Source organism: Capricornis sumatraensis, chromosome 9 (assembly GCF_032405125.1).
Source record: "Capricornis sumatraensis isolate serow.1 chromosome 9, serow.2, whole genome shotgun sequence".
NCBI lineage: Eukaryota > Metazoa > Chordata > Mammalia > Artiodactyla > Bovidae > Capricornis > Capricornis sumatraensis.
In genome coordinates this window covers 42,948,224-42,962,758 of record NC_091077.1, presented here as the reverse complement: position 1 = coordinate 42,962,758, position 14,535 = coordinate 42,948,224, and positions in this window count along the sequence as shown.

Here is a 14,535-nt window from a genome sequence, read left to right as displayed (position 1 = left end):
TGGGGGGGCGGGTAGGTGGCCATTGAGGCTGGATACAGGGACACAGAGATGGCTGTGAGGCCAGCTCGCCAAGCTGGAGACAAGGCCGGCAGTGTCCTTACTGGGGCAGCCAGTCCCTGCAGGGCCAAGCCAGGACAGGGGAAGTTTAGACGAGCACAGTGAGGAGAGGCTCCGGCCCAGGCAGAGAATTTCCATCTCTCCCCACCCATCTCCTGTCTCAGCCCCAGGAGCACAGTCTATGTGCCCCCGCTCAGGTGTCCCTCCCCAGGCCTGGGGTCGCCTGGGCCGCCCCACCCTACCCAGCCCCTGGGCTCAGCCACTGTGGGTGATGGATGGCTGGGCCCTCGGGAGGCGGTCGCCCTGGCAACCGCGCCATCCCCATGGCAACGCAGAGGCCCGCTGGCGCTCAGGGGTGGGGCCGGCGCCGAGCATCTCCCACCCCCAGCCCAGCCCTAAGGGGCTGAGGGGCTGCCTGCCCAGGGCTTCAGGGGTTGCCTGCACCGGGTGGGACCCGAATGGGTAACTAGGTCTGTCCCACCCCCGCGGGCAGGAGGAGGGCTTCCGGGGTCTGGTGATAGGGGCGTCCACCCAGGGAAGGGCTTCTATCCGGGAAGGGTCTGAACCCGCCCTTGGCGTGAGGCAGCCAAGGTCAAGCCAAGATAAGGCTCGGCATCATAAATCCGAAAAACAAAACAAAACAAGAGGCTGGAACTCCCTAACAAATCAGGAATAGAATAGGAACCATGTTCCGCAGGCGGGACTCAGCCGCACTTTACGGAGAGGAAACTGAGTCTGGTGGGAGCCAAGAGTCCGATCTCCCGAAGATCTTGTGAGAGATGTGGGATAATTATGGCCGTTTTATCAATGAAGTATCTAAATGGTGAAGTGAGATCTGCACCCAGACAGGCGGGCAGGCTCCGGGGCGCAGGGAGCGCAGGGTCTCCCTGGCCTGGCTGCGGTGGGGGTGGTCAGTGGGACACCTGAGAAGCTCATTCGGGCTCAGTGAGTAAAGCAGAGGCCAGATCACAAAATGTGTGATTTACACACTGGGCGGAGAAGCTGAGTTTGGGCTGAGGCTTTAGGGCAGCTGCCCCCCTCTGGCTGTGTTGACCCGGGGCAAGTCACTTGTGTCTCTGAGCCTCCACTGGCTGCGCTGGGCTACGGGCGACAGCTTGCAGCTGCTGAGGAGGGACAAGCCCTAGGCCAGGACGCCCACCGTCAACGCGCGCAGGCGTCTGGTCCCCGCGCGATTATATTTACGGAGCTTGGAGCAGATTCTGGGCTCCAGCGGCCTTGTGGGCGGCTCAGGACTCGGGGAGGGCGTAGGCTGCGAGCGCGTGAGATAATCGTGGTCCAGGAGATGAGCTAATGAGACCCGAACCCAGCAAGCCCGGCAGAGGCCTCAGCTTTGCAGGCGCTTATTTTTCAAAGGTCCAGAGAAGTTACGCAACCGGCCCAAGGTCACCTAGGGGGCAGGAGGGTCCAGTGTGGGAGGTGGGTGTGGGGGGTGGGGGTCACACTTGTCCTTCCAGAGCCCACGCCCGGCAGCTACAGCCAGAATGAAGGGGTCCCTGTCCAGGCAGGCGTGGAGCCCAGCGCTGGAACATTCCTGTGCTAACTGAAAGAAAACAGCTGACAACGACCTTGGCCACGGGTGGTGATGGGGGGAGGCAGAGTCACGCGGGGCCAGGGGTGGGGAGGTGAGGGGAGCCTGATGGCCTCTCCCCACATTGAGTGGAGGATGGAGTTGGGGAGTCTGGTTCCCAGCCCCATCCCTGGCCCCTCCTAAGCACCAACCCCTTTCCTCTCTACAGATCCGCCCACAGTTCCATCACCCTGAATGAACCTCAGCCTCTCAGCAGCCACTCAAGCCCCTGTGTTTGCCCCTCACTTTTCCCCTTTCTCTCCTTCACCTCCAATCTCAACTCAGACATAGCTGCCTCTTTCAGGGAGCCTTCCTGGGTCTCTTCCCCTCATCAGGAAGGAATTCTTCTCGAAGCCCCTCAGCCCTCAGCACAGGTGAGCCCCTAGAACCACTGATGTCACTGGTGAGGTGGACAGGCCTTGAGGCATGGGCTTTCCAAAAGTTTCCAGGCAGAGAGACATCACCACCAAGGTGGAGACGGCAGTTGCAGCAGGCCACAGACCCAGGAAAGAAAAACTGTTGCCTATTAACCTAGGATAGGGGGCAGGGGAGCTGGACCCTGGCCAGGGCCCTCACAACAGAACAGGGCAGCAGGGCATGAAAGCCCGCCCACCCTCAGCGCCACGCCTCCTCTGGCTTCCAGCAAATGCCTCTGCAGGGACCAGCCTCGCAGACCTGCATCCCTCCCCACCCCTCCACTTCCAGCGCCTCAAACATTCCAGGTGCGATCCCACCTCAGGGCCTTTGCATGGACTGTGTCCAGACCTGGGCCACCCCTGCCAGGTCTCCAAGGGGCTCACGACTCCTGGGGCCTGTCTTTAGATGTCACATCCTTACTCTGGCCTTCTCTGACCCTAATTAACCCCAGCACCTCCAACCCCCACCCCCTAGCCCTTATCATCCAGAAAACCTAATGATTTTACTTATTTTATTGATTTCTCCACAAGGACAATAACTGTCTCTTTTTGTCCCTGCCATGTCCCCAGTATACAGCAGGCACTCAATAAATGTCCACTGGGTGAACATGTGTGCTAGGGTCCTTCCATTTCCAAAAGAGGGCCCCACCTAAGGGCTCCCCACCTTTGTCGCACTCCTGCCATGCCCCCGACCCCACCCTGGACCATCTGTCCTGTGATCACTTTTTATTTTTATTTTTTTAAAGAAATTCACTGTCACATCTTAAATTCATCTAAAATAGTACCTGGGCTCCCCACATTCAAGAGAGGACAAAGAACAAGCCCCAGCTGCCTGAGAAGTGACTTACAAATTAATACAGGAACAACCTAAGTGCCCACCAGCAGATGATGGATAAATACAAGGTGGTCCTTCCATACACAGGCGGGTCACTCAGCCTTGAAAAGGGGTGGAGCCCTGATGCTCACTGCCAGGTGGACGGACCCTGAGAACACGTTGCTCAGTGAGAGAAGCAGACACAGGACACATAGGGTGTGATTCCACTAATGGGAAACATCCAGAACAGGCCAATCCACAGACAGGGGATTAGTGGTTGTCCAGGTTTGGGGGCGGAGAAGGCAATGGCAACCCACTCCAGTACTCTTGCCTGGAAAATCCCATGGATGGAGGAGCCTGGTAGGCTGTAGTCCATGGGGTAGCTAAGAGTCGGACACGACTGAACGACATCACTTTCACTTTTCACTTTCATGTGTTGGAGAAGGAAATGGCAACCCACTCCAGTGTTCTTGCCTGGAGAATCCCAGGGACGGGGGAGCCTGGTGGGCTGCCATCTATGGGGTCGCACAGAGTCGGACACGACTGAAGCGACTTAGCAGCAGCAGCAGGTTTGGGGGATGGGGTGGGGAGTGAGTCCTGGTGGGAATGGGGTTTTGGGGGGGTTGATGGAATGTTCTGCAATTAGAAGCGATGGCTGTACTGTGCATGTACTAAAAACCACTGGACTCTATGCATGTACTGAAAACCACTGAGCCACTTTAAACAGGTGCATTGTGTGGTGTGTGAATGATCTCAAACAACCTGGTAAGAATAAATATACACACAGATACAGCAGAGATGCTGACTGTCTCACCAAGGGCCATACTAGGGGGCGAGGCAGCCACCCCAGGGACATCATAAGGTCCTTCCAGCCCTGCTCTGAGGCTCTTCAGGATTAGCAGGATCTGAACACAACCTGACCTGGTCATCGCCTGCCCACTCCCTGACAGCTGTTACTAGAAGCCCCTGCCAAGCCTTGCTGGCCCCCCACCCGTGCCCCCACTCACCCAGGCTGGGCTCCCAGGCCTGCACTCACTCTTGTTCTTACCTGTCTTCCCACCTCGGGGTCTGGGTCAGGCTTCTCCTCCCAATACCTGGCCCCATCCAGGCTGTCCCAGGGATGGTTCTGACTTGCCCTGAGTTCCTAGTTGAAACCCACAGGCAGGAGACAGAAACAGCAGCCCAGATCTCCACTCCTCAACACCACAACCTCTGCTCAGCCACCTCGTGCTCCACAGAAACCCTATGAAGCATGGTCTTGATGCCCCCTAGCCTCCCAGCACGCCCAGGGACTGGGCTGTCTCACCCTGACTAAGCCCCCATCTCTGTAGGCAGCTCTGACTATCACAGAGTTCTGAAGTCGGGTCCATGCCCATCCAGACATGGGGTCCTGCCACTCCTCCCCCAGCTCCGGCATTTCTCCGCCGGCTGTCCCCAGTGGCCGCCTGTCCAGGCTGAGTCCTGAGCTGCTTCTCCCTGCTCCCTGCTCTGGCCCCTTAGCCAGCAGAGCCTCTTTCTGGTGCCTGGGTCAGCACCTCTCTCCTCTTCTGCTTAGACGCCACCCATGGCTCCCGATGGCTCCCCAGATGAGCAGTGTAGGCCCAGGAGGACCTGGCCCCAGGAGCACAAACTGAAGAACGCTCTCTTCTCCCTACACTTTCCCACCTCTGGTCCTTTGCATGAACCAGTCTTTCCACCTGCTGCACCCTTCTGCCTACCTAGGAAAACTTTTAAGTATCTTTTACAAAAAAGGTCCATAATACAACGGAGCAGGATACCTTTCCCACACCTCAAAGAAGACCCTCCACAGGCTCCCCCAGAGCCCTCTGATCCTGCACAGGGCTATGGTGGTCAGTAGGAAGTGTTTCCTAAATGACCAGATAAGAGACTTCCCTGGCGGTTTGGTGGTTAGAACTTGGTGCGTTCACTGCTAGGACCCAGGTTCTATGCTTGGTAGGGAAACTATGATCTTGCAGGCCACATGGTGTGGCCAAAAACAAACCAACAAACAACCCCCAAAAAAGCAGATGCCAGGCTTCCTGGGTAGAGAAAGGATGGAGGCAGTAGGGTCTCAGACTGGGGGAAAGGTGACGGGATTTTTTTTAAGAAAGTCAATTCGTTTTCCTGCATCAAAACCTGAACCCTTTGAAGATGGGGCTGGGACCGCCCAGGATGCTCCATTCACCAGATGAGAAAAGTGAGGTTCAGAGAAGGGGGCAGCCTGACCAAGACCCCATGGTGGGTGAGGAAACCCTCTCCATGCTCCACTCCCAAGTCAGCAGCCACAGAGGGTTCCCTGGCAGTGGGTCAAGGGTAGATGGCCCCTGGGAGACCAGACCACAACAAAGTCCACCTCTGTGCCATCCAATCGGCCAACCAGGCTGAAAAACTGATGTCTGGATACCTAGAACCACCAGTCCACAGCCCCTGGACAAGAAGGTGCAAAGGCCCTTCCTCAGCTCCCCTCCCCAGCACCAGAATGCCCAAGAGCAAATGCCAGCATCACCCTCTTCTGGTTGTGTGGCCTCGAGCGTGTTCAGTCACCTCTCCGTGCCTCAGTTTTCCCACCTCACAGGACCAAGTGTGTCCACGGGAACAAAGCATTCAGAAAGGGGCCCAGTATACAGCAAGCACTCAATAATCGTCAAGTAAATGTCACATCTGCACTTCTTAGGCCTCTTTCCTGTCTTCCTGCCACCACCTCTAGGATTATCGTCATGTTCTTCCCTTCAAATCCACTCACTGTTTAAATCCAACCCCTTTGTTTTCAAAGGAAATGTTACCAAGGCTGAGTAAACCAGAAGCCAGTGCCAAAACCATCAGAGTAAAAACACTTAAAAAAAAGATAACGTGAAAATAAAAACTTGTTATTAAGTTCTATTATCACTAGATACCGGTTCTGCTTCTCATTAGAGAGGGAGACCAGCACTTGCAGAAGGAGCATTAAGGATGCAGTTAGCACCCAGGTGAGCTGATGATCTCTCTGAAACTGTTCAGGCCTCAGGATGAGAAGGGACCTGATGAGTCCTGACCCAACTCTGCTTTCCTGCCTCCTGCGGGGCCCGATCCTCATGCTCACCAGAGAAGATGTGGACATCTGAGACGGCTGCTTCCAGCTAAGGGGCCAGAGGAGCAGCCCCTCCCCTGGGGCCACCAGCAGACCCTCCCCATGGCAGGATGCCCCCAGCTCCCTGTCCCCCAGTTCCCGGCCCCACCCTTGTTCCACCTTTAGAGCACCACCTATCGCCTCCACTGGCTGGTAAGAATTCTTACTTTCTCAAATTAGTGAAAATTTGTTTAATCCTTAAAAAATCTGTCAAATGCTAAACGTCTTTTTAGAAGAAAGTTTCCAGCATCACCATCTCCAGTGATGGCAGAATCCATGGAAACGGAGGGAGGTAAATGATTGTGCCCTGGCGGGGGCTGTGCTCCCATGAAGAAGGACGGAGGGCCGGGCAGGTGTTCATGCAGGGAGCAGATGTAGCCCCTCCCCACCCATCGTCAACTCCAGTGCTGGGGACTGGCTTCCTTGCACGGCTATTCAGGCAGTTAATACCAAGTCCCGTCCTACACCTGCACCTAGAAAAACCAGGGATCCGCCTAATGGGGGGACTCCGACACCAGATCTGACTGTGACCAAGAAGGCCTAGGGTCAGGGCGGCAAGCACCCAGGAGCCCTCTGTGTGCTCTGTGGCCCTGGGGCAGCGGCTGCCCGTCCCTGGGCCTCTATAAACCCGTGCAGAATGAAGGGGGTGGCGGGAAAGGAAACAATGGGGTTCATCCTGAATATCTCATCTCATTCCTCTGCTCTGGGTGGGCGTTTCCTGTCTACTCGCCTCCTCCCCCAGGCAGCCCCCTTCTCAAGGCCACACCCTGCCCAGGGCCTGCTGTCTGGAGGCCCAGAGGCTCCCTTGGGCCCCTGGGAGCACAGCAGATAAACAAGTGAGGGGACCGTAACAGACAGGTCTGGTCCCCTGCTCCCCTGAGCCCCTGGCTGGGCTCCCGGGCCAGGCTGGGCCTTTGTCTGGGTTTTCAAAAGCAGAGGACACAGGGTGTTGCCTTGCCGGGAGGTGGGGGAAGGAGGCAGTGGCTCCCACCCAGCTGAGGGTGTGGTGGGTCATGGGTGAATCCCCGGAGGAAAGTTGCAGGCTTGGAAAATATACCCAGTGGGAAGGGCCCAGGAGCCAGCCGGGTGGGCTGGTGGACCTCCATGTCTGGGCCCCGGGGCAGGGTGGCGATCTGGCCCAGAGTGGGGCAGTAGCTGGCCCCCCGCATAGGACAGGGGGGCTGCAGGACACCAGACACCGCCTTCCCAGCCCCTGCCCATGTAAACATACCCCACAGCCTCCCTGCACCCACCTGTGGGAGTAGGGGCGTGGGGGATGCCCTGACGCCAGGAACAGAGGACCCGCCCCGTAAATGACCAGGCAAACACACTGGGCACCCGCTAGTGCAGAGACCGCCGCTGCCCCACAGTCCTTCATCCAAGCCCCGGCACACAGCCCACTCATCCACTCCTACACCCAGCCCCAGGCTAGCAGACTCTTGGCTACATCATTAGGGGCCCCACCTCAGAGGCACTTTCCCCAGGAAGGGAGGGGACCCAAGCTCCGCTGTTGGAAAGCACAGGGACCCCTAGGCTCACACACATGACAGACCCGGAAGCCTGGAGCAAAGCCCACTAGAAGCCGGGAAATCGGGCGGCTGGACCCCCGTCTTAACAAGGGCTCCAGACAGCACTTGAGGCCCTTGGGGAGGGCAGCCAGGCGAGGGAGGACCGGCCGGTGCGCGTCCAGGGCACAGGGCGCAGCGAGCGCAGGCCGGGGCTGGGAAGCGAGCTCCAGGCCCGGCGGTGCAGTGAGGAGGGGTCGTCCCGCCGCCCCAGAAGCAGGAGGACCGCAGCCCGCCCGGGGCACGAGGGCGGAGGCACAGTGCGTCCCCTCCCCACACGCTCACGCGTCCCGGGCCGCCCCCAGCCGCCGCCGCCGCCCGAGTCCTCGTGAGCCTGTGGGCCGCCGGGGCCGGGTCGAGGGGGAGGCCTGGGGCGGGCACGGCCCAGCCCGAGTCCCTCCCTGGCTGAGCGGGGGTCTCGGGAGTCCCTCGCCACCTCCCCGTCAGCGCTGTGGGGGCGAGAATCGGGGCCTCAGCCTCCGGGGCGCCCCTGGCGCGAGCGCGCTACTCACTCCATCTCCCCGCCGAGATCAGTGGGTCCGCGAGGCCGGCGGCGGGGGCGCGCGGGGGAGGGCCGGCGGGCTAAGGCCAGGCGGCCGGGGCTGCGCGGCGCGGGGGCGGCGGCACCGGCGCGGGCATCGCCCCGCGCGCGGCTGTTTATTGTCCGCGCGGTGGCGGGCGCGGGGGGTGGGCTGGGCGCGCGCGCCGCCGCCGCCGCGTTTCGCTCGCGCCCCCTCCCGCCGGCTCCTCGCCTCCCGCCGCCGCCCGCCTGCGCCTCCTGCCGGCCGCCGCTGCGCCCCGGCCACCGCGCGCCCTCCCGCCCTGTCCGCCCGAAGCTCTTGCAGCCCTGACCCATTCATTCCATCTCGGCGCGGGTCTGATTCTCGTGCCGAGCCGATCCGGGCGCCGGCCGGGGACCCAGTCTGGCCGCCATCCATGCCGCCCCTCCCCGGCTCCCCAGCCAGAGGGGCGCGAATGGGGACAAATTGCTCGGGGAGGCCCAGCAGGCGGCTCCAAGAGTTCACGGTCCCGCTGCGGACGGAAGGTCCTGCCGACGGGCCGCGGAGAGTCTGGAGAAGAGCGTTCGGGTGGCGGGCGCGGCGAGCGCGTAAGGCCGGCGATAGGACCGAGCCGGGCCCGTTCCAGGAGGAAGCGATTGCTGGTCTTCTGAGCACTGGCGGGGCTTTGGGCCTGGCCCTACGTTTGGACGAGGGTTAAGGAACTTAATCTGACCCATAACTCTCTCGGGGCAAACAGGCCTGTGTGGTCAGAGTGAGTGAGGAGCAGGGAGAATTCAGACTGTCTTGAGGGCACTGGGGAGCCACAGCAGAGTTTAGAGGAAGAGAGGGTCACCCCGATTTATGTTTGCAAAAGCCACTTGGCCTGCAAGGTGGGGAGCGGATGAAGGGGCGCTAAGGGAAGGGGGCTTGGAGTCCAGAAGTGGCTGAACAGGGACCTGGTGGAGGCTGGGCCAGGCTGAGAACCAGGTAGATTCTGGATGGATCTTGAAAGGTGGTGCTGCAGATGGCCACAGGATGGGATGTGGGATGACAAGGCATCATTGGTCCCTTCTGCGGCCTGAGCTACTGGAAGGACATGTGACATGAACGGGGCTTGGGGGACAAGAAGGAAACACTGGCCAGACAGCTGGATCCCCAAGGGGTAGGCCTGGCCTGCGCTGGAGGGGAGCACCTCAGGGGGAGCAGGTGAGGGCAACTGGAAGAGCCAACTCAGTCCCCTGCCTTCCCCTCTGTTCCCTGTGGTCTATCTTGGGTCCTCCATTCATGTGGACCCCACGGATCAGGAGGGAGGCAGACTTGTCTTAGGACACTAGCCCTCAGGCTCTGAACACATTTACTCCAGAGGACAATTGACGCGGAGCAGAGAGGGAGGTTCTTTAGAAGTACTTAGGGCTTTTGTAAAACGATTCTGCTCAATGGTGCTCAGTAAATGGGTGTGTAAAGGAACTGTGGTGCTGGAGAAGACTCTTAAGAGTCCCTTGGACAGCAAGGAGATCAACCCAGTCAATCCTAAAGGAAATCAACCCTGAATATTCATTTGAAGTCTGATGCTGAAGCTGAAGCTCCAATACTTTGGCCACCTGATGCAAACAGCTGACTCACTGGAAAAGACTGAGAGCAGGAGGAGAAGAGGGCAACAGAGGATAAGATGGTTGGATGACATCACCAACTCAATAGACGTGAGCTTGAGCAAGCTCTGGGAGATGGTGGACAGCCTGGCGTGCTGCAGTCCATGGGGTCACAAAAAATCAGACACAACTGAGCAACTGAATGACAAAAACAAATGAAACAGGCTTGGATGAGGTCTGGAGAAAGATGGGACAGGATGTGCCCCAGATGCGGGGCTGTCGGCCTTTACCCCCAAAGGCTTTTGCACCCCCTTTCTACAGTGAACATGCGCCATTTAGCAGGGAAAGAATGAAATAAACTACCAAACAGAACAAAGGAAAAGACTCAGAAACATCAGGGGGCCTGGGTTCCAGTCCCAGCTCAGCTCCTCAGGTGCTGTGATGCCAGGTCTGCTCCTTAACCTCTCTGAGCCTCACTTCCCTACCTCCTAGGGCTGCTGAAGGACTTGGAATAGGGCCCAGCTCACACTCATGTAGGGGTTGGCACTTTTTCTGTAAAGGGCCAGATAGTAAATATTCCCAGCATTGCGGGCTGGCCGATCTGTTGCAAGGACTCACCTCTGCCATTGCAGCCAGAGGCAGTAGATTGCAGCATCAAGTGGCCCTGTGCCAATAAAACTTTATTTACGAAACAGGCATACCCACCTCACAGCTCTCGCCATTGCTGGACATCCTCTGGGCATCTGGACCTCAGCGGGTCTGACACTGGGCTCTGCATGGGCCCCTCTCACCACCCCTTTCCTGTTCCCTGGTCAGAGACCCTGCCCCCTGTCTCCCAGCCCTGACTCTAGCCCAGGCCCTGTGTCTCCTACCCCTGCCTCCTTTCACTGCCCTCTCCCTGTCTCCCTGCCTCCTCTCTCCTTTCCACTCTCACTAGAGGGTCTTCCCCCACCTGCCCTACTCACGCACCTTCTATAGCTTCCCAGTGCCCTGCAGCCTGGCTCTCAAGTCCCAGCTGAGCCCTGGAAGCGCCCTTCCTTCCCCTGCCCCTGCTGCTTGCCCTGCCGCTCACCCACTGGGCCCTTCTCCAGGAGCCCCCTCCCCACCTTCCCCATGTTCCTGGGTCTTCTTCTTGCCCTAAAATCCTACTCTCTTCCCTCTGCTTCCTGCCGACTTCAGTCACTTTTTCCCCTGAATTCCACCTCTGATGATGTCACTCACTGTGGTGTCTCGCGCCCAGCTCTCTGCCAGAGCAGGGGTCCTCCTTCTGTGTCCCCTTCCCCCCACATCCAGTGCCTGCTCACAACAGGCACTCAATAAACACTCATGGAGTGAAGGACTGCATGCCTCCTGCTGTCTCCTTTGATCTTCTCAGCAGGAGTGGTGGCACTAGCCTGTGGTTTACAGATGAGGGGTGCACAGGACACCCAGCCCCCTGCTGAATTCTCGCCAACACCCTTAGAGACCCTCTCAGGTCATCTGTTTCCCAAAGGAGGAGACTGAGGCCCAGACAGCTGTGGGGGCAGCTCTAGGGACCCCAGCAGTGACCCATCCTCCCCCTGCAGAAATCCTGGAGGCTGAAAAGGCAGACAAGGTGGAGAGAAGTGGTGAGGCTCTGCCTGCTGCTTCAGAGACCCATTCGTTGAACGGGTTTGCTCAGCGCCCCCACATGCCACCCACTGAGACCCACACATCCCTTTCTCTGTTCTCTGCCAGGTCCTCGGATGCAGGTCCAAGAGAAAGTCTGGGAAGTGCAATGGTGTCCGGCACGATCCCTCACTGGCTGGGGCTGACACCCGCAGGGGAGTGACTGCCATACAAGATGCTGGTGGATTGGGCTGTTTATTCTTTTTTTTTTTAAAAAAAAAATTTGTTTATTTGGCTGCACTGGGTCTTATTGTAGCATGGGGGATCTAGTTCCCTGACCAGGTATTGAACCCAGGCAACCCTGCATTGGGAGCACAGAGCCTTAGCCACTGGACCTCCAGGGATATCCCTGGGCTGTTTATTCTTAAGGCACTATCGCCCATTTCAAGTAATAAGAAGCAGTCTCCTTGGAGTGTGAGTTAAAGGGGTTAAAAAAGTAAAGGGTAAGTGTCACTAGCTGACACCTGCGTGGCCTGTGCCCCGGGCCAAGCACCAACCCCATCCACAGATGAAGAAACTGAGGCACATGGAGTCCAAGTCGGGGTGGGTGGGGTCCCTGGGCTTCAACACTGTGTCTAGGGGTTCACTGGGAAGATTTTGAGTTTTTCTCAAGTTCTCAGGGGCTCCTGACCAAACTTCATTCCTCTCCTGACTGCTTGAACCTCTGCTGCTAATTTAGGCTAAGGAAGGGCCTGTTCACTTATTGAGTGCTGACTGCATGACCCACTCAGGGCAAGGTGATAGACACCGACTGCATGTGTGCCCTACTCAGGTGCTCAGCAACTGACTTTGAGCTAACCTCCTCAATATATAAAACGCTCCAACAAATCAACAACAAAAGTAAGGGTGATAACAATACAGCAAAGTAATTAACACAGGGGACTGAGGCTGGCTAAATATAGCCCCACAACGTCCCTGTCCTCATTTGGGGGCCTGTGGACATGTCACCTCATGGTGCAGAGGGGACTTTGCAAGTGAGATTAAGTTAAGGGGAGTAAAGGGAGTTTTCTCATCATTATCATCATCATCACCATCGCGCTGTGACTTAGAAAGCCACCAAATCCTCCATGCAAAGACCCTTCAAGTCTCAGAGTTTTGGTTTCAAGACCCTCTGCTGTACAGCCCCAGACCAGCCAGGCTCCTCTCCCTGGGCCTTGGTTTAGGAAATGGAAACACTGAGCCCCACACAGGAGGTTCCTTAGGACTTCAATGAGCTTGGTTATTCAGATCCTTGAAGGACGGTTGCTGGTTTCACAACTCTCACCAGAAAAGAAGGAAATGTGCCAGGTTGTGGGCAGAGGTGGCCCCTGGCAGAGATAGCAAGAGCTGGTCTGAGGCTGCAACTCTGGCACATCACTCCCTCGCTGTGCAACCTTGGTCAAAGCACTTGACCTTTCTGTGCCTCTGTTTCCCCCATTAGTAACGTGGGGACAGCAACAATTCCAACAGCCTTAGGTTTCTCTAGGACTGCATGAGTCCTACACACCCTGTGGCATGTGGCTGGGGGAAGTGACCGACACGGGAGCACAGCTGTGACAGGCCAATCCCAGGGCCCCACAGTGGACCGGAGCCACTGAAGTCACCTAAGGAATAATCCCCTACCAGCTGCTTTGACCTCCAAGGAAGCACAGGGTCCAGCCTGGCTTAGACCCTGGAAACAACTTCCACGTGCACCCTGTTTCCCACTTTGCTCCGTGTTCAAGGCCTGATGGTTCCTGCAGCTGCTATCACATCACCACAAACTTAGTGGCCTAGAATCACGTGTCCAGGCTTCCCCAGTGGTCCACTGGTTAAGAATTCACCTTGCAACGCATGAGACACTGGTTTGATCCTTGCTCTGGGAAGATCCCACAAGCCATGGAGCAACTAAGCCCATGCACAACTACTGAGCTTGTGCTCTGAGCCTGCTCAGCAACAAGAGAAGCCACCATGATAAGAAGCCCCCACACTGCAACTGAAGAGTAGCCCCCACTCACCACCACAGGAGAAAGCCCACGCAGCAATGAAGACACAGAACAGCCAAAAATTAATTAATTAAAAAAAAATCACATCTGCTTGCCTGGTTGGTGAGCCTCTTTGAGATGAGATCCAGGTACCTGCATGCCATATTTCTTTCCAAACCAGCTGGTTCTACCCTCACCCTGCCACTTTCAAGGCTGTGCCTCAGTTTCCTTGTCAATACCATGGGCGATAACAATACAACATAGTAATTAACACAGGGGACTGAGGCTGGCTAAATATAGCCCCACAACATCCCTGTCCTCATTTTGAGGGCTGTGGACGTGTCACTTCATGGGGCAGAAGGGACTTTGCAGGTGAGATTAAGTTAAGGCCCCTGAGATGGGAAAAAGTTATGACAAACCTAGACAGCATATTAAAAACCAGAGACATCACTTTGCCGACAAAGGTCTGTCTAGTCAAAGCTATGGTTTCTCCAGTAGTCATGTATGGAAGTGAGAGTTGAACCATAAAGAAAGCTGAGTGCCGAAGAATTGATGCTTTTGAACTGTGGAGTTGGAGAAGACTCTTGAGAGTCCCTTGGACAGCAAGGAGACCAAACCAGTCAATCCTAAAGGAAATCAACCCTGAATATCCATTAGAAGGGCTGATGCTGAAGCTGAAGCTCCAATACTTTGGCCACATGATTCGAATAGCTGACTCACTGGAAAAGTCCCTGATGCTGGGAAAGATTGAGGGCAGGAGGAGAAGGGGGTGACAGAGGATGAGATGGTTAGATAGCATCACTGACTCAATGGACATGAATCTATGCAAACTCCAGGAGATAGTGAAGGACAGAGGAGGCTGGCCTGCTGCAGTCTGTGGGGTCGCAAACAGTCAGGCATGACTGAGCGACTGAACAACAACAACCTGAGATGGGGACTACCCTGGATTCCCCAGGGGGCCCAGTGTCATCACAGGGTCCTTATAAAAGGGAGAGGGGAGGATCAGAGGCAGAGAGACGGGAGATGCTGTGCTACTGGCTGTGAGGATAGAGGGAGGAGCTGCAAGTCAGGGACGCAGCTCCTCTAGAAGCTGGAAAAGGGGCAGCCAGTACTCCCCAGGAGCCTCCAAAGGGACCAACCCTGCCCACCCCTGGATTCAGCCCTATGAGCCCATGTTGGAATTCTAACCTGCCTCCCAGACCTCTCATTGCATCTCCACATTAGCGGGGCCTCAGCAAAGCCTCCCCAGGGCAGCACAGGGTCTCTGACCTGTGTGTCCATAGGCTTACGAAGGCCCTGTCTCCCTGCCC